General features: G+C 44.9%; 1 long non-coding RNA gene across 1 annotated transcript in view; it reads right to left on the bottom strand.

Moving 5' to 3' along the window:
* The window catches only part of LOC140427453 (uncharacterized), a 225,832-nt gene extending 211,981 nt beyond the window's left edge, over nucleotides 1-13,851 (bottom strand). Inside the window, exon 1 of the long non-coding RNA XR_011948498.1 lies at nucleotides 13,774-13,851. This is a non-coding gene — a long non-coding RNA (uncharacterized lncRNA). The remainder of the gene's footprint in view (nucleotides 1-13,773) is intronic.
* Nucleotides 13,852-22,939: the final 9,088 nt, after the last annotated feature.

Here is a 22,939-nt window from a genome sequence, read left to right as displayed (position 1 = left end):
CATTATGGTCGGGGGTCTGTGATCCGTCTTGACTGTGAATGTCAGCAGGCCGTAGACATAGTCGTGAAACTTGAGAATACCAGTGAGAAGGCTCAGGCATTCCTTCTCGATTTGTCCATACCTTTGTTCGGTGGGCGTCGGGAGGCAACCGGTGCCCAGGATGAAGTGTCATCATGTGCAGCAGGACCGCACCGATGCCATCCTGGCTCGCATCTGTCAAGAATTTTGTTTCCCTGTCTGGGTTGAAAAATGCCAATACGGGTGCAGTGGTCAGCTTGGCTTTCAGCTCCAACCACTCTGCCTGATGGGCCGCCTTCCACTCGAAGGCAGTGGACTTCTTCACTAGGCTTCGTAGGGGTGTGGTGTGTGAGGCCATGTTTGGGGTGAACTTGCCCAGAAAATTGACCATGCCCAGGAAGCGCAATACCGCCTTCGTGTCTTCTGGGACCTTCATGGCTGCGATGGCCTTGACCTTGTGCGTGTCGGGGCACATGCCCTGCTGATAGATCTGGTCTCCTCGGAACTTGAGTGACGACATGCCAAAGCAACATTTGGCCCTGTTCAGCTTCAGGCCATTGGTGTGGACATGGCGGAATACCTGTTGGAGGCGGGAAACATGCTCCTGAGGGGCCGTGGACCACATGATGACGTCGTCCATGTACACATGAACCCCTTCGATGCCCTCCATCATCTGCTCCATGATGCAATGAAACATCTCCGATGCCAAGACTATGCCGAACGGCATCCGGTTATAGCAGTACCTGCTAAACGGTGTGTTGAAGGTGCAGAGCCTTCTGCTGGACTCATCCAGCTGGATTTGCCAGAATCCATGTGACGCATCTAACTTCGTGATAAACCGTGCATGTGCCATCTCACTGGTGAGTTTGTCCCGCTTCGTGTTCATGCATTATATTCCGGTTGAGATCCTTGGGATCAATGCAGATGCGCAGGTCTCCAGAGGGTTTTTTAGCCACCACCATCGAGCTGACCAGTCAGTCGGTTCGGTTACCCTGGAAATGATCCCCTGCTGCTGCAGCTGCTTGAGCTGTTCCTTCAGGCGCTCCTTCAGCGGAGCCGGGACCCGGCGTGGTGCATGGACCACTGGCTTGGCACCAGGTCGCAGTAGGATCTTGTACCGATATGGCAAAGGGCCCATCCCGTCAAACACATCTGGATACTGAGCAGGATGTTGTCAATGCCAGCTTGAAGATCCATGTTGGAGGTTTAAACCCGCTGGGGTTCAGCTGTTTGCAGGCATGCGCGCCGAGTAGGGATGCCCTGTCTGGCTTGACAATTTCAAACCTTAGCCGTGCATGGGTACTCCGGTTGCAGACGAGTAGATGGCAGGACCCCAATGCCGTGATGGCATTACCGTTATAGTCCAAGAGCTGGCAGGCTGCTGAAAGGGCCTTGGGGGACTTCTTGATGCATTTGAAGTCTGCCTGTGAGAGGAGGTTGGCAGAAGCACCTGTTTCCAGCTTGAACTGGATGGGAAAGCGGTTGACCTGCATCACCACACACCATTCGTCTTCCGAATCCACAGCGAGGATGGACTGAATGCGAGATGAGTTAGGTGCGGCATGTTCATGTGTGGTAATGATGTAGACGGACTCCAGGCACTCGTCCTCTGGAACCGTTGTACTGCCAGGATCAGAATTCTGTAATCGTCGTTGCACATTCTGGACGCGCCGTCGTCGGATTTGGGAATGCTGGCCTCTGAATGGTGGTGCAGACCTGCACAAGGCTGCATAGTGTCCAGGCTGCCCGCAGTTTAAACATCACCTGCCTCTTGCAGGGCAGTGTCCCTTTAAGTGGGCGTTGCCACAGTTCGGGCACATCATGACATCGGCGTTGTGACGCGGTGTACGTCGTCGCACATGCGCAGTGCGGTTGGCAGACGTCCACCTGCGCAGTGTGGGGGTCGGCCGCTTCGTTATCTCGTTCGCATCATGATTGTGTGGGGCTCTGGCAAAAGCGTGCGAGATGGCCGCAGTCTTCAATGCTGAGGCGCTGCATCCGGAAGATGGCCTGCACACTCACTGCCTCATGGGACACAGGTTTCTCATTTTCAGCCGATTTGTATTGGGAATACCGATTTTTTGCGTGTTCATGCACTGTACATGTTTCAATCGCGACTGGCAGGGTCATATGCTTGATTTTTAAGAGCTGCTCTCTCAGAGGATCAGAGTGAACTCCAAACACGATTTGGTCTTTGATCATGGAGTCAGCAATATCACCAAAGTTGCAGGACAGCGTTAGCAGGCGGAAGCTAGTTAAGAAGGCATTGAAAGATTCATCTTTACCTTGAAGACGTTGTTTGAATATGTAGCGCTCAAAGATTTCATTGGTGTCCACTTCACAGTGACTATCAAACTTGTCCAGGATAGTCTGAAACGTTGTCTTGTCCTGGCCTTTGGTGAAGTTAAACGAGTTGAAGAGTTTGATGGCGTGATCACCCGCTGTTGAGAGGAGAAGCGTGATCTTTCTTGCATCAGACGCACCCTCGAGGTCTGAAGCTTCGATGTACAGCAGAAACTTTTGCTTGAATATCCGCCAGTTGGCACTGAGATTGCCGGAGGTCCTGAGCTGGTGAGGAGCCTGAATCTTCCCCATGGTGCCGGGATACATTCGCTGGTCGTTACGGAACGGACTGAGGTAAGCCACCTTAAATTAGTAGTCTCCTGGTATCATGTCGTGTTAGGTACACTGGTCTAACACTGGCTGCAACTGGATGCAGCTTAGATCAGAAAGATACTCCAGACCTTGAAGTTAGTTCAATCAGGTTTATTGAACTAATAGCACAGTTGGCACAGTTCTCTGTGAGTTCGACTCTCTGCTAACTTAAGTGTGGTTACTCTGTCTGACTGAACCAGACTAGCTCTTAGCCACGTGGTGGAGGTGTGAGATTGTAACAGCACCCTTGACTGACTCTCTAGATGTTCATCAGTGGAAAGAGGCGGAGTGTGTGTGCCTTGTGTCTTTTATAGTCAGATCCCACCCCTGAGTGTCCTGCCTGCTTATTGGTCATGTCCTGTTCTCTGTGTCCATTAGCTGCTTGTCTGTATATCATTATGTGTGTGTCTGCATATCATGACAACAGCCATCCACTAATGCAGTATACTTGTATAACTAATATTGTTCTAACCTCAATAAATTTCATAAATAGGCTTAAAAAATAAGCTATGCTATGTAATTGTGATTTAAGAAGTAACCCCATCACAGTATCTGCAACTATTTTACTAATAACTGAAGGATGGAATTTTCCCATTTTAAGGCTAGGCTTGGTGGCGAAGTGGCTCCGGTCCCGCCAGCCAGAATAATGGGAGCCCCCGCCAGATGATGCACTTGCAAGCTCAGTAATTATGCACAATCGAGTTCTCCTCCAACTCTCCTGGCGGGCGGGCAGCTGATTCATCCACCCATCCTCAGCAGATGGGTTTGAAGGTCCCGGCGCCATACTTAAGTACCAGTCCAGCATACATATCACTCTCTCCAACCAACCTATCTTCATCAGACCGTGCAGGATTTCAGAAACCCAGAGGGAAAGGCTAGCAGCCTCAGGAAGAATGCTTTCCTGGATTCAACCAGTCTCCCCCAAGCCCATCACCTGCCGGGCACCCATGCTCCACATGTCCTCTACCCACCGCATCTGGAGTCTTCATCCACTGCCTTCCAGTAAACAATGTGGTATTCCTTTGACCCCCCTTGTTTGTAAGCTTTTCATGCAGCCTTGTCAGGATCCAGCTTCTCTCCCCTCAGTCTTCCCTCTGCCTTCAATTGTTCATCTTCTTCGTCCACCTCCTTGCTCCCCTGCATGCCATTGTGAGCCCTTGCCATTCCCCTCCTCCTTTCACAACCTTCCTTCCAAATTGCCCCTCTTGTCTTGAATAGACCACACCTCCCTCTCCCCCGTCCCACCCCTCACCTTGCACTCCATCCCTGGTCAAACTTCAGAGCTCTGTTGCGGTGGCTGCATGAGTCCCGCAGCACCGTCCTGTCCAGATAGACACTGGTGTGTGACACCAGTGAGAAGGAGACGCCTGTACTCCCCAACCCAGGCACATTACTGATCTGAGACAGTGCACAGGAGGGTCCACGGGTCCAGCAGCATGGTGCTGTTCATAAAGATCAACTTGGCATGGAAGCGGAGGGCAGGAAACAGTCTGCCGGCAAAGTGGTGTTCAGCACATCGGGAGCAGCACTATGGAAGAAAGTTGTTGCATCACCCCAAAGTGTCCGCCGAACATTGCGTATGCCACACATTAATCAGATTCACCGTGCCTGTCTTCCAACAAACCTGCCATGGGCTGGTTGGAAGACTTCTGCCCCAAGTGTATAGTGAAAGGGGCTGAGTTTATTTATTTTCTGAAAAGTTATTCTAAACTCCAGTCTTGCAGCTAACATTTATTGGAACTGTGTGCATGGGGAGCTAATAAAAGCTTAACCATGTTGTTACAAATAATTATTACCGAACTCTAACTTGTTTGGCTCAACATCTTTAACTTTTTTAACGTTTCCAATTAGTATGCTGAGTTCCCAACGAAATATGTTTGAGCAGCTCCAAACCACTTTCAAGGCTATGAATGGTTCTTTTAGTGTGTGGCTATGGATCCCTGTACAATCTGTAACATACCATATGTACGCAGTCTCCCTGGACTTGATAGTCAAGGAAGGTGCGCTCGCAATGCAGACAAGCAGGTTGAGTATCAATCTCCAAATCCTTCTAACACACACCAATGGCAAGCGGTAAGAGTGGGAGAGATTCCTGGTCAGCCATGCGATGGGAAGAATCACTCAACCATCACTATCTATAGCTCCAGACTACAACATGCATATAAAAGTGCATGTTACCATAGCAACTCTGCCTCCCTGAGTGAACTGTAACACACCACCACCACATGTATGCAAATCTCTGTCTTTGAATGTTAAGTTTATTTTGATCATTAACACTTCTCTGCGTTCCTCATTGTCTGAATAACCTTGACATGAGTAATTCAATTATCTGTTTGACCTTGGTATTCTGAGTACATAAACATGCACAAAACAAATTGACCAACTATTTTTTTTCTCTTGAATGTGTTGTACCTCCAATGTGATAAACATCGTTTGTTCTGCTGAATATGCCAAGTTTCTACTTGTTGCGCAGTCCAAAATTAAATCATTGTATATTTTTTAAAAACATAGTACATACATTTGTTAACGACCCTTGTTCCAGGTACCTTTGAGTGCCTTCCGCCTGAATGATATTAAATCCTATAAATAGCATCTTGTATCTTGCTAGACGTGGATAACATTTGAACCGTCCATATTTGGAACAGCATTATCTTAATAGGCTAATTCATACTTTAATTGAACGCTAATTGCTTAATTCGTAAGTATGAGGTGGATATAACTTCTGCGGTATCCCTGAGTTCCTTGTAAATTCCCCCTTTGTCAGTCTTTTCTGAACTAAGCTATGATGCAAATTGCTGATGCTTATGATAGAGAGCAAGAAGACCTAAAACTACACGAGCAAAGCCAAGTCGTGTATTAAATGGTGTTGGATGTCCAGCAAGGGTGGACAATTTTGTTTCGACTGGAATTTGGAAGGTTTGTGAGTTGAACAAGTTTTCAATCATTTGCCAACCAGTCTGTACTGCACACTGATACTGCAAATGTGCTGCTTTCTTCAAGTCAAACTTTAAACATTTCTTCCTGAGCATTGTCATGAACAATTGTGTGCATGTTTTCCTTTGCATTTGTTACATTTGAAGCTTCTGAAAACACTGTTATCAAACACCATTCAAATCCAATTTTGCATGTCAGAGGCTCCAGCAACTCCAAACGTAGCTAACAATGGGGAATTGGAGAAATAAATGGTTCCTGCAACCTTTGCTCGGCTAGTTTATGAACAATAATGAAGGGCTTAGTAACTATAGTAATACTTGCAGTTTAATAATTAATTTGATACAGGTCATTAGATCATCTTTATGCTGAATTATTATTTTAAGGAATAATGGGCGGGATTCTTTGGTTCTTTGGATTTCTGGTGCAACGTGCCCCTGGGATTCTCCATCTTGCCAGCCGGCCAATGGGGTCTCCCACTGTGGGCAGCCCCACGCCTTCAGGAAATCCCCGGGCTGCTGGCGAAACGGAGAATCCCGACAGCGGAGAATCCAGCCCACAGTTTTTTGCCACTTGCGTATGAGTGCGAAGGGATAAAACGTTTGCCTCCCAATTGCTCCTACATTAATTTTAGCACTGGAAGTGTGAAGCTCCTTTTACTGAACCCTAAGGTACTATTTTACGGTTCCCCCGCCGACAGGTTTGAAAGCACGAGGCTCATAAAATGCAGCATATGGCCTTCCCACCATCGACTCCCCTGTCTTGACCAAGCTCACATTTTATGGGGAGCAGTGGAGATATCGGGCAGCCCGCGAGCCCTTAGGCCCACTGAGTCCCATAAGTGGTCAATTAACAGTCACTTAAAGGCGTCATCCCATCCTCGCCATTATTTTACCAGCAGCAGGAGGAAGTCCATAACAAGTATGTAGTCCAACAGCTTTTGCAGTGTGGGCGCGTGTCAGGCAAGTGGAGGGAAACTCTTTTAAGATTCACCAATGCCCATCAGAGGTCAACACCACAAAAGCTCATAAGGCAGTCCTCCTCGTCCACCCCGGGCCACCTCACTTCCCTTGTTGGGGCCTCCCAACCAGGTTCTGCTGATACCCTGGATTTACCTTCAGTCCGACATCCATTAGCTCCGTTCCTTCAGGGACTGCCTGTAGATCCAGCAGTGGCCACCGCTCGAACCTGGTGCGAAGAGGTATGCAGAGCTGCCAGCCAATTGCTGAATGTTAAGTGGCTCTACGGCAATAGGTATCACTGACTGACTGGCATGGTAGCACAGTGGGTAGCACTGTTGCTTCACAGCTCCAGGGTTCCAGGTTCAATTCCCAGCTTGGGTCACTGTCTGTGTGGAGTCTGCACGTTCTCCCCGTGTCTGAGTGGATTTCCTCCAGGTGCTCCAGATTCCTCCCACAAGTCCCGAAAGACGTGCTATTAGGTCATTTGGACATTCTGAATTCTCCCTCTGTGTACCCGAACAGGTGCCAGAATGTGGCGACCAGGGGCTTTTCACAGTAACTTCATTGCAGTGTTAATATAAGCCTACTTGTGACAATAACGAGTATTAAAATTAAAATGTGTCTCCTGTTGACATTGTGGGTGGCAGGGTAGGAAACCTCGGCATCTGGAAAATCCTGCCCCAAGGTCAGAAGACCACCTTCTTTTACTGCACCAGTTTGACTTTTGGGCCTTTCTTCCAGCAACTCATGTAGATCTTTCCCATCCAAAAGACCAATTTGGTGTTCTAGAGAAGACCTTCCTCTAAAGATTTGATTCTGGCTGCCAGTATTCAGATTAGTTGGCACATATCGAAACTTAGCTTTATTCCCCTGAATGACAAAAAAGCCTACCCCAAGGTCAGACGACCACCTTCTTTTACTGCACCAGTTTGACTTTTGGGCCTTTCTTCCAGCAACTCATGTAGATCTTTCCCATCCAAAAGACCAATTTGGTGTTCTAGAGAAGTAGGTTTATATTAAAGAAGTAGGTTTCCACTTCTTACTTCAGCAATGTCAGGAGAAATACGATATCTCATGGGTGTTGTGTATATACAGTGATGCATATCATCACAATGGGTTCGGCAAATGATTATTAGATTAATAACACCTGATTCTCCAGTATGATAATACAGCTGCAAATTTTCTCTCCATTCTCCTTCTGCCGATATCATTTTAGGTTTTCAGTGCACTGTGCATTTTTTGTTCTCCGAGTAAGCTTTTTGCAAATGCAAGGTCAGATCCTATTAATTACATTTTTCATTGGTTACAGGCACTGCCATTTCATCACCAAACTACTGTTTAGCCAATTCATAGCAATATTTGCCACTTTTTGATTAAGTCAAGTGACTATCACTCCTAAAATTCTTAAGAGCACAGAATTGTGCATCAAACATTTTCAGTTCATAAAATAATATAATTTAACAATACAGAAGGAGGACTTTAAGCCATTTTGCTTGTGCTGATTCTTTACAAGAACTATCCACTTAGTTGCATTCCCCTTCTCCTGTCCCCATACACTTGATATTTTTTCTCTTTTCAAATATTTATTCATATTGCTTTTAAAAACCACAAAGTTCAGTAAAGTGTTCGCAGAATTATAGCGTTGTGGAGTCATGTGTCAGTGATGAAGGAATTTGTAAACATACATAGAATAGCAGACTACAGAGGTTTTTTTAATTGAAGTGTGACTGTCACAAATAGAAGTTCATTGGATTTGGCCAGTTGGCATTTGAATAGTGAATCATTCAACACATAAGAAGAAAATAATTTAATATTTTGCTTGGCGTGCCATGCAGTTTATAGTTGTCAATGTGTTCAGCCGAACTCTGAAGAATGGGTCGGCTTTTTAAACGTAATTTGACCTTTTGCAAAATTAAATTGCATATCACCCATCTGGGTCTTGTACATTTGCATTATTTACAGGTGCAGATGCTCAGGACTGGGAACTGCCAAAATACGCTGGAATCTGCTTGTGGCCCTGCCGTTATCTAATGTGAAAAATGCCATGAGAATAACTCAACACAACACATTTGGTGAATCAAAAGGGCTTACTAAGGTTATGCAAATATAAGGAATGGCAGCAACAATGTGTTTTGGTTATTAATATTTAGCTGCATTGCTGCTGCTTGTAGCTACTCCTGCCAGGAGATCTGCTGTCATGGCACGTCATGCTCATCTGTCTTGCCCAAATGTAGCTCACCAGCAACAACTCTGTGATGTCCGCCATCCAAATATGCCTTGGTCGACCCTTCTTTCTGCTGCCACTATATGGTTATAGCATAATATAGTGTTCCTCAAGCCTTTTTAAAAAAAAAATAGAATATTTCTTCATTTTAAGCAGGAAAATGTTATGATGTGGTTAATGGCATGTCTAGACGTTTTCTATCTCTTGTTGCACCACACAAATCCAATGGCAGTGCAATGACCCGACTGACCATGATTTTGATCATTGATAAGAGTTCCTGCAGGAACTTGTTCCAAGACTGAAACAAAGATTTTAAGAGAGCTTATCAAAGCTCTGGCAAATACCACAGCTCAGGCAGGTTTCAAAACTTGGGCAATTATCACAGCTTGGGCAAGCACATTTATGAGGAACAAAGCGAAAAAATAGGCGTTTGTGCTGATGCATTCACATTTTCTTTGTTGCACTTTCCTATCCCTATTCTTAAACTAATTTGTATTTCCCATTACTGTTTTTACAGATTCGTACAGGCAATTATATTTTGTGCTTCATTCTTTTTTCTTTCCCAACTGTTGCTTTTCTGTACAATGTCTGATGAGGCTTTAGATTTTCTTTTAAATGTAATCGATTTTGCAAACAAGGGGGCACCTCTAGAAGCAGGTGCAGTTATTTGCAATTCATTTCATTTTATAATTGAAACAAATTATTTTCAGCTGATTCAAATCAATTCAGATTGAAATATCGATATCAACCTTTATAAAGTGACTGGTCAAACCATCTTATATTTTTATATTTTTCACAACCAAACAATTTAAAAAATAAGTATTGTGGAATTTATTTTTAGTCCAATGACATTTCATTGAAATGATATGATTGCCTCCTATATATGTACAATAGGTATTAGACTCAGTGGTAGCACACGTTTCTCCGGGTCTGCAAATTTTGAGTTCAAGTTCATTGCAGAAATATATAATCTAGTCTGACTTCACTGCCATACTGAGGGGGCGTTGCAGTGCTGATGGTGCCATCTTTCAGTAAAGCATAAGCCTTGTCTGCCCCCTTTGTTGGATGTAAAAGAACCCATTTAATAAACGGTACCATTTAATAATAATAATCTCTATTATTGTCACGGTAGGCTTACATTAACACTGTAATGAAGTTAATGTGAAAATCCCCCAGTCGTCACATTCCGGCGCCTGTTCGGGTACACAGAAGGAGAATTCAGAATGTCCAATTCACCTAACAAGCACGTCTTTCGGGACTTGTGGGGGGGAAACCCGATCACCCGGAGGAAACCCATGCAGACACGGGAGAACGTGCAGACTCTACACAGATAGTGACCCAAGGAGGAATTGAACCTGGCACCCTGGCGCTGTGAAGCAACAGTGCTAACCACTGTACTACTATGCCGCTGAAGAGGAGCAAGGGGAGTTTTCCCAGCGTGTTAGCCAATATTTATCCCTCAACCAACTTCACAAAATAAATTATCTAGTTATTTCTCTCATTGTTGACTGTGACACCTTGCTGTTTGGAAATAGATGGTTGTGTTCCCTTATTGACTACTCTTCACTGCAGCAATGACACAATTTTCTACCTTGTCTAACTGGATTTAGATTTAGATCTCATTTGGAGCACAAAACCATTCAAATAAAATATAGGCATTTTCCCAGTTATTTGTGCACATTGTGAAAATATGTTTTTCTATTTACTAGAATGTACTGAGACATTAGCTTAGTTATTGAAGATTATTCAGTCAATACATGTTACCTGAATTTTTAGGAACTTTCTTTTTGTAAAAGCTCCATGTGTAAAGTTTTAAAATAATGAAAAATATTACACATAATAGGCAGTGGATACAGCAAAGATTATGAGCTTTGACTACATCCCGGTTTAGTACTAAAGACTTGTACTTCAAGACTAGCTGCACTCCTAGCCAAGCTGTTCCAGTGCAGCTACAGCACTGGCATCTATCCAATAATGTGGAAAATTGCCCCGGTATGTCCTGTCCACAAAAAGCAGGACAACTCCAATCAAGCTAATTGCTGTGCCCGCATGCAGTTTATTCTCAATCATCAGCAAAGGGGTGGAAGCTGCCTTTGATAGTGCTATCAAGGGACATTTGCACAGCAATAGCCTGCTCACTGACACTCAATTTGGGTTCTGGCAGGGCTGCTCGGCTCCTGACCCCATTGCAGCCATGGTCTGAACATGGACAAAATAAATGAAGTGATGTGAGGATGGCTACTCTTGGCATCAAGGCAGCTTTTGATCAAGTGTAGCAACAAGGAGTCCCAGGAAAGTTGAAGTCCATGTGGGAAAGCTCCCCACTGGTTGAAGTAATACACAATGAAAGATTGTTGTTGGAGGTCTATTATCACAGCCCCAGAACATTTTTACAGCAGTTCCTCAGATACTGAAGCAGTTCATGCCCATATGCAGCACGACCTGTACATTAATCAAGTTTGGGATGATAAGTAGCAAGTAACATTCTTGTCACACAAGTGCCGGGCAATAACTTTCCCCAACAGGAAAAAATCTAATCATCTCCCAATGACATTCAAAGGCTTTACCAATACTGTATTCCCCCACGATCAACATTTTGTGTATTACCATTGACCAGCACTGAACTGTTCTGTCCAAATAACTACAAGAGCAAGTCAGAGGCTGGGAATTATGCAGCGGGTAGCTCACCTCCTGACTCTCCAAACACTTTCCTCCATCTACAAGACACAATTCAGGAGTGTGATGGAATACTCTCCACTTGCCTGGATGAGTGAGGCACTAAAACACTCGAGAAGCTCGACCACAATTCAGGGCAAAGAAAACTGCGTGATTAGTCACCCCATCCACCATTTTAAACATTCACTCCCTCCACCACTGACGTACAGTGGCAACAGTGTATACCATCTGCAAGATGCACTGCAGCAACTCACCAAGGCTCCTTCAACAGCACCTTCCAAACCCATGACCCCATCACCTAGAAGGACAAGGACAGCAGATCATAGAATCACTACAGTGTAGAAGAAGGGAAATTGGCCCATTGAGTCTGCATTGACTCTCTGAAGGAACACCCTACATAGGCCCACGCTCCCACCCTATCCCTGTAACCCAATATCCCCACCGAACCTTTTGGATACTAAGGGACAATTTAGCATGGCCAATCCACCTAACCAGCACATCCTTGGACTGTGGAAGGAAACCTCTGAAGATTGTAAATGTTGGGAAGGTTGCAGATCTAGGAAAGGGAGAAACCCATGAAGGATATGAAAATTATAAATTGGAGCATTGTTGGACCAGAAGGCCATGGAGGCCAGCAGGTATAATGTGAATGAGATTTGGTGTGAGTTAGGATATTATATGCAGAACTTTGAATGAGCTAAGGTTAATGCCGGTTGGAAGGCATTGGAATGGCTGAATCTAGAATGGGTCAATCTACTGACTCAGGCAAGAGTACTAGTACTGAGCGAAGTAGACCTTTGGATATTAAGTAGTATGATCCTTTTTAATGCGCACTTGAAGAAAAATAACTGGTTTCATGAAACTATTTTCATCTCTTCCAGAACATACCTGCCATTATTCTCTTGTGAAATTCAACTTCCTTCCCAGCATTGTTCCATCAAATTTCTGCCTTGCTACTCACTTTAAGTTCTATCTTGTCTCTGTGTATAGTACTATGTAGCTGCATCACTGTAGTACAGAAAGAGGCTCAAGTTGAATTTAGTTTTTGTATAGTCAATGTTACTGTTTGAAATCAAACTAGATCCAAATGTGGTAGATTGAGAGGGAGCAATTAGAGTTATAAGGATCACTGCCCACTCTTACCACTGGCAATAGCGTATTCAGAATAAACTACTGTGAATAACACTTCTCATTCAGTTCATTGCTGATGATTAGAATATCTATTAATAATTCTAGCACAGCAGCGTGAAATCCTCAAATATAATGATTAAAGTGATTGATGTGAGGTGATGGATAGCTCATGTTGAGAGTTTTATTTCTTTTGGTATTGAGAAATGTCTTTGAATCCCTTGAGTACCATTTTCTCCAGCAATGCTGAGGGCGTGCCCTTCATGAAGGTTTTACAGTTGGCTCAGTAACATTAGAACCAAACTACAACTGAATCCTCCTGTACGGTGTCCAGTTCAAGCTCAACGTCCCCAGTGCGGGAGTTTTATTCCCAGGACAGGTTATTCTTCAGCAGTTTAGACTTGTTTTTGTGTTTTTGTTTAAAGACTGTGATGACATGTTTAAGAACTAAGGGAATTTACTGTTCACATTTACTGTACTGCAAATTAGACATTACAATATCCATTTCACAAGAGCTTCATTTCACAGACTACAAAGACAATAGCAAGATAAGGATACTTCTTAATGTCAAGATTTCAAGAAGCCAGCCATACTCTTTAGTAACAACTTACCTCTTCAGTATTGCTGAAAAAGTGTACAGGTCGAAGCTTTTCATCTTCATTTCGTCCCATCCCCACCTTAAACGGGAATTCTTGTGGACTGTCCTGATGAGTCCAAGACAAAAAGTTTTGACATGTCTCTTTTTTCAGCAATACTCAAGTTCTGTACTTGCCTCTTTGTTAGATCTTTGCATGAGTGCAGTTTCTCCATAGAATCATAGAATTTACAGTGCAGAAGGAGGCCATTCGGCCCATCGAGTCTGCACCGGCTCTTGGAAAGAGCACCCGACCCAGGTTCAGCACCTCCATCCTATCCCCATAACCCAGTAACCCCACCCAACACTGAGGGCAATTTTAGACACTAAGGGCAATTTTATCATGACCAATCCACCTAACCCGCACATCTTTGGACTGTGGGAGGAAACCGGAGCACCCGGAGGAAACCCACGCACACACAGGGAGGATGTGCAGACTCCGCACAGACAGTGACCCAAGCCTGAATCGAACCTGGGACCCTGGAGCTGTGAAGCAATTGTGCTATCCACAATGCTTGGTTAGTGTTGCCCTAACCAAGACTTACCTGAATTCTTGATTTTTCCAGGAATTAGAACTAAAGGGACCACTCAGCATTCCAAATGGAGACAAGAGTTAGAAACACAACATGATGATTAGATCCCAATTGTGCCGATTTTAAAGAGACCAAATCATGAATTTGAAGTATTCTTGACTGGAATTAACTTAGCACGTGATTAAACGTTCAGTTAACCAGGCCCAACGTGCCTTCATACTAATTGTAGAATTGCACCTTGTCACTGAAGGGCAGGGATTTTCCCAGGAATTCTCACCACACAATGAGTCCTCATTCACAGTTTGGCAGTTGACAGTCAGGGAATGGCACAGATCCACAATTTGCACTGGAAGAGTGGACGGGCAAAAAAAAATTGGGAGAACATGTAAACTCTCACTACTCAAAGCCAGTTCAAAGCAGCAAAGGAGTACATCAGATTATACAACACTTATATCCTCTTTGCCCAGCTCTCCTAAAAAGGAATGGTGTACATAATCATAGGACCTGAAGAGGGAGGGATGCCTATTACAAGTTTATAAAGGATGAGCCAGGGAATAATTTTTTACAATTAAATGAAATGGTATTATGTGTACTTGAAATATTGTTTTTTCCAATTTTTTGTTGTATATTATGCCCACAATATTTAATGTTTTTACCACTGGTAATATTTTTTCAGAATGATGTGGTGAGTATATTGAATGTATAGTGAAGTCCATGACATTCACAATATCAACTGAATAAATTCTAGAAATGGTTTCTTGTAACAGCTACAACATTTCTCTGTAAAGTAATGCTGTTTATACAGTAATAGAAATTCTGGAATGCAGGATTCTGTGATTGCTGGGAGCCTTTTGAAACTGCTTTGGGAAAATTGTTGGCTATTTTTATGTCAATATGAGAAATGTGTTACACAAATACAAAAGAATAAATCGTGTAAGAATATTTACATTTCTTTAGTTCTCAAAATTAAGTAGACAAAAACCATGCAGTGGATCCTTTTCCTTAATTAAAATCTGTAAGAATGGTTATAAGTTTAAAGCCTGGGGATCTTTCATCATAATTAAATTTTCAGGTCACTGCTTGACTCAACAAAAGCGACTTTCTAGCAATTTGCATATTTTATATGTAGAATCTGAAAGTGTTCTGTTAATTATTGTTCTGTAATAAGTACACCTGCCTTAGCGTGCTCTTTTTAAAATTATATGCTTTTAATATCACATTCTTATTCCTGAGAACCTGCAAATCCCTGTTTTGCAATACTTCATGGTTATGAATGCAAATTTTTCTGAGCTGTTTTTCTGCAATATTGGGTGAAATCTTACCATATATATAGACAAAGTCAAAGGTGCAAGATGATACTTTGAATGCGAGTCTTTGCAAGTAATTAAGTCTTTATAGGTTTAGACAGAGCAACTGGAGAGAGGGATAATCACAAGTTAAAGAGGTGTGAATTGTCTCAAGCCAGGACAGTTAGTAGGATTTTGCAAGCCCAGGCCAGATGGTGGGGGGTGAATGTAATGTGACATGAATCCAAGGTCCCGGTTGAGGCCGGACGCATGTGTGCGGAACTTGGCTATAAGTTTCTGCTCGGCAATTCTGCGTTGTCGAGCATCCTGAAGGCCGCCTTGGAGAACGCTTACCCGAAGATCAGAGGCTGAATGTCCTTGACTGCTGAAGAGTTCCCCGACTGGAAGGGACCATTCCTGCCTGGTGATTGTCACGCAAAATCCTACGAACTGTCCTGGCTTGAGACAAATCACACCTCTCTAACGTGTGATTATCTCTCTCTCCAGTTGCACCGTCTGGACCTGTAAAGACTTAATTACTTGCAAAGACTCACATTCAAAGTATCGTCTTGCATCTTTGACTTTGTCTATATGTATGTTTCTGGAACCTACCTCTTCATTCCCCTGAGGAAGGAGCAGTGCTCTGAAAGCTAGTGATTCGAAACTAATCTGTTGGACTTTAACCTGGTGTTGTAAGACTTCTTAAAATCATCTCAGGCAGACCGCTCCAGCCTCAGCTGTGGATCCTGGGCAGATACCTAGGCGTAGTGTGAGGGCAAAGAAGAATAGGGAATTGTAGGTACCTAGTGAGCATCAGTGAACAAGGCACTAGTTAAGATAGTTCACAGCTGTAAATAGGCACTAATAAATAAACATTTTTTCACCAGCAGATCCTCCACCCTGGTTATTTCATGGCACTGTGCTCCACAAACCCCCGCACACACTCGGCGCTTCATCCCTGTGCAGTGTGAGAGTGGCAACATTATGGCCGAGATTCTCCCCCAACCGGCGGGTGGGCCATACCGGTGCCAAAGAGTGGTGTGAACCACTCCGGCGTTGGGTCGCCCGGAAGTTGCGGAATCCTCCGCACTTCCGGGGGCTAGGCCGGCAATGGAGTGGTTGCCGCCACGCCAACCAGCACCGAAGGGCCTCTGCCGGCCGGAGTAAGTTGGCGCATGCACGGGAGTGCCAGTGTGTTCTGGCGCATGCGCAGAACCGCTGGCGTGATCCCTACGCATGCGCAGGGGGTTTCTTCTTCGCGCCGGCCATGGCGGAGCTTTACAGGGGCTGATGCGGAGGGAAAGAGTGCTCCCACGGCACAGGCCCGCCCGCAGATCGGTGGGCCCAGATCGCGGGCCAGGCCACCGTGAGGACCCCCCGGGGCGAGATCCCCCCGCGCCCCCCCGAGGACTCCGCAGGCCGCCCTCAGAGCCAGGTCCCGCCGGTATCGACCTTGTGTATTTCGCAGATTCCTAGTGTCCTCTTTACAGCTTCCTGTGTTGTAATTTTCCCCATGTATAGACGAAAGGAGTTTTAAAGAGTAAAGACGCAAAATTATCCTGAATAAATAAAATTAAAACAGTTTTGGCACTCATTGGCGCTACTAGTTAATAGAGTTTTTAATTAGCTCTTAAAAGTAGCTTTTGGGCTATTTCCAGACTGTTGTGGCAATTAAACAATTAATGGGAATCTGTTTTTTAACAGGAAATAAATGCTTGCAGCAAGCAAGTAGATTTCTCCAAACATACTGCATTTGTAACGATTTGAAAAAAAAACTTTTTGCATCTTAATATTGCCTTTCAAAGTTTGTTTCAAAGTGGGTAATTTTGCTTATGTCAAACCTACCCACTGCATCTTCTCCAATACTACCTTATTTTCAATGGTTATCTCTTTTCCGAGCTTTTTGTTTCTTTTTAGGCTCTAAAATATGTTGTTTGATTTTGTATTATGTCTCCACCTGTGTGAAGAACTCCAAAAGAAAATCTGTTTTACCCACCGTACTGAGACAGCTCATCTGCCTCTTAAAGCTTTATTCGTGCCTACTTTATCTCAAAACTTCACTATTCCATTACACTCATGGTCAGTGTTCTACTTTGCAACCTTCATAAACCTGAGTTCATCCAAAACTATGCAGCCAACTTTTATCAATCCCATTCGTCTATATCCCATATCCTCGCTGGCTTATACTGGCTCCCAGTCTGTCAAAGCTTCGATTTTAAAATTCTCATCCTTCTTTACAAATCTGTTCACGTCCTCACCTCTTCATATCTCTATAACCTCCTTCAGTCCTATAAATTCCCAAAATCTCTGCACGCTTCCAATTATGGACTGTTCCGCACTCTTAACTTAAATTGCTTCACCATTGCTGGCCATGCCTTCAGAAGCTGAAGCTCTAAGCTCTGGAATTTTTGCCCAAGTCTCTCCACCCCTCTATCTCTCCTCCCGCCTTTCAGACTTTCCTTAAAACGTATATTGAACTTATCCAGGGCTCCAGGGGGCTGAGGTATGGTATTTCACAGGTAGCTACATATTACTGCATCATAGAGGTGATGAATTCTCTCTTTAAAAAGGCCAGAGAAGTTGTGCGCTTCAGCATGGATCCAGGGAGCCAGGCCGCAGGTTCCATGGGCTTCAGGGTCACTGTGGGGTTCTCACAAGTGCAAGGGATTATTGACTGCATGCAGGGGATGGTTAGAGCTCCCTGGGACCAGCCTACAACCGTTATCAACGTTAATGTGAAATGAATGAATGAAATGAAATGAAAATCACTTATTGTCACAAGTCGGCTTCAAATGAAGTTACTGTGAAAAAACCCTAGTCGCCACATTCCGGCGCCTTTTCGGGGAGGCTGGTACGGGAATTGAACCAGCGCTGCTGGCCTGCCTTGGTCTGCTTTAAAAGCCAGCTATTTAGCCCTGTGCTAAACCAGCCCCTTGTGCAATGTGCACAAGGATATGCACTGAATTTGCCTTGTCTGCGACCACAGGAGATGTGTCTTCGGTTCCCAGGAAGCTCTCATTATTCATACATTCTTCACTACTCCTGGGTGCCACAGCTATACAAGGCCCCCACGTACATGGATGGATTCTGGGCGACAGGGACTATCTCCTCACGATCTGGCTGGTAACACCAGTCAGAAATCCTTGTACTCCAGCTGCAGGGCATCCCAATGAATGCCATGGTTCCACTAGGGCTACAAGAGGGCAGACCATCAGAATGACATGTACCATTCCAATGGAGCACTCCAATACACACTTTAGAGGGTCTCAGGTATTCTCGTCATCCACTGTGCGTTGAAAAACCTAGCTCAGCAGAGGGTGGGGGACTTGTCAATGACGGACAAAGGGGAGCCACACTCCTCATCCAACAAGAAGACTAATTGATCAGACACTAACTTAGATGACAATGTAACATTTGAATACCGATGGCACACTTGTGCCGACAAACTACTTTGTTTATGCTTTCAGTTATTAAAATATGGGTGCAACCGCAACACCCGCTGTTGAGGTGGAGGCAGACTGCTGCAGGCGATATCCCATTGCCTGAGGTGACTTTGACGGCCAAACCCTAGTTGCCTGAGGTTTGGAAGGTGTAGAACGCTGAGGGACTCTTGCACTCATGCAGGCGCAACTGCTGACAGAGGGGCTGAGAAATGGCTGCTCATCCTCGGAGAGCCCTTATAGGAGCCCTCAGAAGAGGCAGCCTAGTGCTCTCCCACCATCTCAACATGTGGTGGTACCTCCCTGACAAGGAGGAGTGCTTGGGAAGGTTCAGGCACCTCACACCCTTCTCATCTGATCACCGGTGTTTACAGCCCATGGCCATAGTGACAGCAAGCAGGTTTGAGTACATACCCAGCAATCCCGGACTGGGCTGCTGAACATGGCTCGCCTTGGTGGTTGCCCACCTTTCTACAGAGGAAGCCAAGTGCTCTCCCATCTAATTCTTCCATTTTCTGCACATGTCTACACCAGGGACCTGGGCGATCCGCTAAACGTTTCCCTGCCTGTCACTGCATCTCCAGCAGGTTCTGTGTGGTCATGACTCAATTCCACTGCTACCTCCCCTTCAGGTGTGGGCATCCTTATGTCAGGCACTCCTCCGCCTGTCATTGCCTATTCTTTGGTGTTCTACAGATAGAAGAGGAGAATGAGTCTCAGTTCAGTGGATACCTAGCCATTGTCAGGAAGATGGAGCAGAACTTACAGGGAGGTAACACTGAACTGTGGGGCCAGGCCTTGTCTCCTCTGAGCCATGTGCTGACTGAATCTGGAGGTCAAGTGATCACCTGGGGTTTCTGTAGCAGATTCCACAAAACAAATTCTGTTGCTTATAGGCAATGGAGGCATGTCTGGGTGCTTCTTAAAAAAATACACCCAGACTTTAATGCTAGGTGCATTTGAGATGGGATTGATGATTAAAGGGTGTGGATTGACACCTGGAAATGTGACAGTGTTGCCATCACAGAGATATGGTTGAGGGAGGGACAGGACTGGCAACTCAACATTCTGGGGTATAGAATCTTCAGGCAAGACAGCGGATGGTGTAAAAGAGGAAGTGTTGTTGCATTATTAATTAAAGAGTCAGTTACTGCAGTAAGGAGGGACGATATCTTGGAAGTGTTTTCAAATAAGGCTTTTGTGGGTAGAGTTTAGGAATAAAAAGGGGGCAGGTACATTGCTGGGAGTGTATTAAAGTCCCCCAAACAGTCAGCAGGCAACAGAGGAGCAGATATGTAGACGAGTCACTGAGGCGTGTAAAAATAATAGGATAATTATACAAGGGGATTTCAACTTCCCCAGCATTAATTGGGATAGTCATAGTTTAAAGGGTTTAAAGGGGGCAGATCTCTTGAAATATATTCAGAAGAGCTTTTTATGTCAAATTGTAGAAGGTTCAACGGAGTAATTCCGGGGAATGAAGCGAGACATGTGTTTGAGGTGGCAGTGGGGGAGCATTTTAGTGATAGCAACCACAACACAGTACGATTTAAATTTGTTCGGGAAAAGGAAAAAGACGGTGTGCAAAAAACGGTTTTGGATTGAGGGAAGGTATATCTTATCAGAATAAGGCAGGATCTGGCCAAAGTAGACTGAGAATAGCTTCCTGTGGGAAAATCTACAGCCGAGCAGTGGAGGGTGGGGTGGGGGCATTCAAAAAGGAAATGGGGAGGGTACAAGCCCAACATGTTCCTTTAGGGGAAAATGTAGGAGCAACAAGCTCAGAGAACTTGGAAGTCTAGGACTATTCAGGACTGGAAAAGAAAGAGAATAAAGGCTTTTAGTCGAACAAAGGCAGAAAATCAGCAAAGGCCACAGTGGAGTATAGAAATTGCAGGGGGAATTTAAGAAAGCAATTAGGAGAGCAAAGAGGTGACATGTAAAAACACTGGTGGGCAGGATTGGGGAGAATTCCAAGATATTCTATAAGTATATTAAGGGGAAGAGCATAACCAGGGAAAGAGTAGGGCCCATTAGGGACCAAGTGGGCAATCCATGCATGGAGCCAGAGTAAGGTAGTTAGTAAGGTATTAAACAAATTCTTTGCATCAGTCTTCACTCAGGAAAAGGAGGATATAGATACAGAATTCAGGGAGAGGGACTGGGAGGTTCTTGAACAGTTTCACATGGGAGTGAGGAGGTATTGGAGGTTTTGGCGGGATAAAAGTGGACAAATCCCCAGATCCGGATGAGTTGTACCCAAGGTTGCTGTGGGAGGCAAGGAAGGAAATTACAGGCGGTCTGACCCAAAATTTTAATTTCTAGGCACAGGGGAGGTGCCAGAGGATTGGAGGACAGCTATTGTGGTTCCACTTTTCAAGAAGGGTGGTCGAGATAAACCAGCGAATTACAGCCCAGTGAATCGCACATCAGTGGGATGGAAGCTATTGGAGAAAATGCTGAAGGAGAGAATGAATCTTTACTTGATTTGATCAGGTTTGATCAGGAATAGTCAGCCTGGCTTTGTCAGAGGGAGGTCATGCCTAACGAATTTGATTGAATTTGTTCAGGTAGTGATCCGGTGTGTAGATGAGGGTAGTACAGTTGATGTAGTTTATATGGATTGAAGCAGATTATTTGACAAGATCCCACATGGGAAATTGATAAAGAAGGTAAAAGCACATGAAATCAAGATATCTTGGCAAATTGGATCCAAAATTGGCTTAGTGGCAAGATACAAAGGATGGTGGAGAAGGCTGTTTCTGTTACTGGAGGCCGGTGTCCGGTGACGTACCACAGAGATCAGTGCTAGGTCCCTTATTCTTTGTGATACAGATAAATGATATAGATGAGAATGTGGGAGGCATGGTGGCACAGTGGTTAGCACTGCTGCCTCACAGCACCAGGGACCTGGGTTCAATTCCAGCCTTGGGTGACTCTCTGTGTGAGGCTTGCAATTTCTCTCCGTGTCAGCTTGGGCTACCTACGGGTGCTCCAATTTCCTCCCACAGTCCAAAGATATGCAGGTTAGGTAGATTGGCCAAGGTAAAAAATTGCCCTTGATGCCCAGGGATGTGCAGGTAAGGTGGGGTTACAAGAATAGGTGTGGGCCTAGATAGGGTGCTCTTTCAGAGGATCGGGGCAGACACGATCAGCCGAATGATCTTCTTTAGCACTGTAGGGACTCTATGGTCCTATGCTAAGTAAGTATACGGATGACACGATGATTGGAAGGGTGGTTAATAGTGAGGAAGGAGGCAGCACGGTGGTGCAGTGAGTAGCACTGCAGCCTCACGGCACTGAGGTCCCACGTTTGATCCCAGCTCTAGGTCACTGTCCGTGTGGAGTTTGCACATTCTCCCCGTGTTTGCGTGGATTTAGCCCCCACAGCGCAAAGATGTGCAGGCTAGGTGGATTGGCCATGCTAAATTGTCCCTTAATTGGAAAAATGAATTGGGTACTCTAAATTTATATAAAAACAAAAATAGTGAGGAAGAAGGTCTTAGGTTACAGCAAGATATAGGTAGGTTGGTCAGATAGGGAGATCAGTAGCAGATGGAATTTAACCCTGAAAAGTGTGAGGTGATTCGCTTTGAAAGGAGTAACGAGGGAGTACTCAATGAAGAGCAGGGCACTAGGAAGCTCAGAGAAGCAAAGGCATCTTGGGGTGCTTGTTCACAGATCCCTGAAGGTGGCAGGACAGGTTAACAGGGTAGTTAAGAAGGCATATGGGACATTGGCGTTTATCAGTTGTGGCATAGATTATAAGAACAGGGAGATTATGTTGAAGATGTACAAAACTTTAATTAGGCCACAGCTGGAGTACTGTGTGCAGTCCTGGCCGCCTCACTATGGGAAAGATGTAAGTGCACTAGAGTGGGTGGAGAGGAGATTCACCAGGATGTTGCCTGGGATGGAGCATTTGAGCTATGAAGAGAGATTGGATAGGTGGATAGGCTCGGGTTGTTTTCTTTAGAGCAGAGAAGGCTGAGGTGGGACCTGATTGTGGTGCATAAGATTGTGAGGGGTATACACAGTGTATAGGAAGCAGCTGCTTCCCTTATTTCAAGGTTCAATAACTAGGGGGATAATTTTAAGGTGAGGGGCAGGAGGGTTAGAGGGGATTTGAAAAACACTTTTTCACCCAGAGGGTGGTGGGAGCATGGAATGCACTGCCTGGGAGGGTAGTAGAGGTGGGAAACCTTACAACCGTTAAAATGTACGTGGACGAGCACTTGAAATGTCATAACATTCAAGGCTATGGGCCAAGTGATGCAAAGTGGGATTCGTGTAGATTTAGTATAGTTTTGGCGATACAGGCCCGATGGGCAGCATGGTAGCACAAGTGGATAGCACTGTGGCTTCACAGCGCCAGGGTCCCAGTTTCGATTCCCCGCTGGGTCACTGTCGGTGCGCAGTCTGCACGTTCTCCCCGTGTCTGCGTGGGTTTCC

Source organism: Scyliorhinus torazame, chromosome 7, assembly GCF_047496885.1.
Source record: "Scyliorhinus torazame isolate Kashiwa2021f chromosome 7, sScyTor2.1, whole genome shotgun sequence".
Classification (NCBI taxonomy): Eukaryota; Metazoa; Chordata; class Chondrichthyes; order Carcharhiniformes; family Scyliorhinidae; genus Scyliorhinus; species Scyliorhinus torazame.
This window is presented reverse-complemented; position numbering and strand designations above follow the sequence as displayed.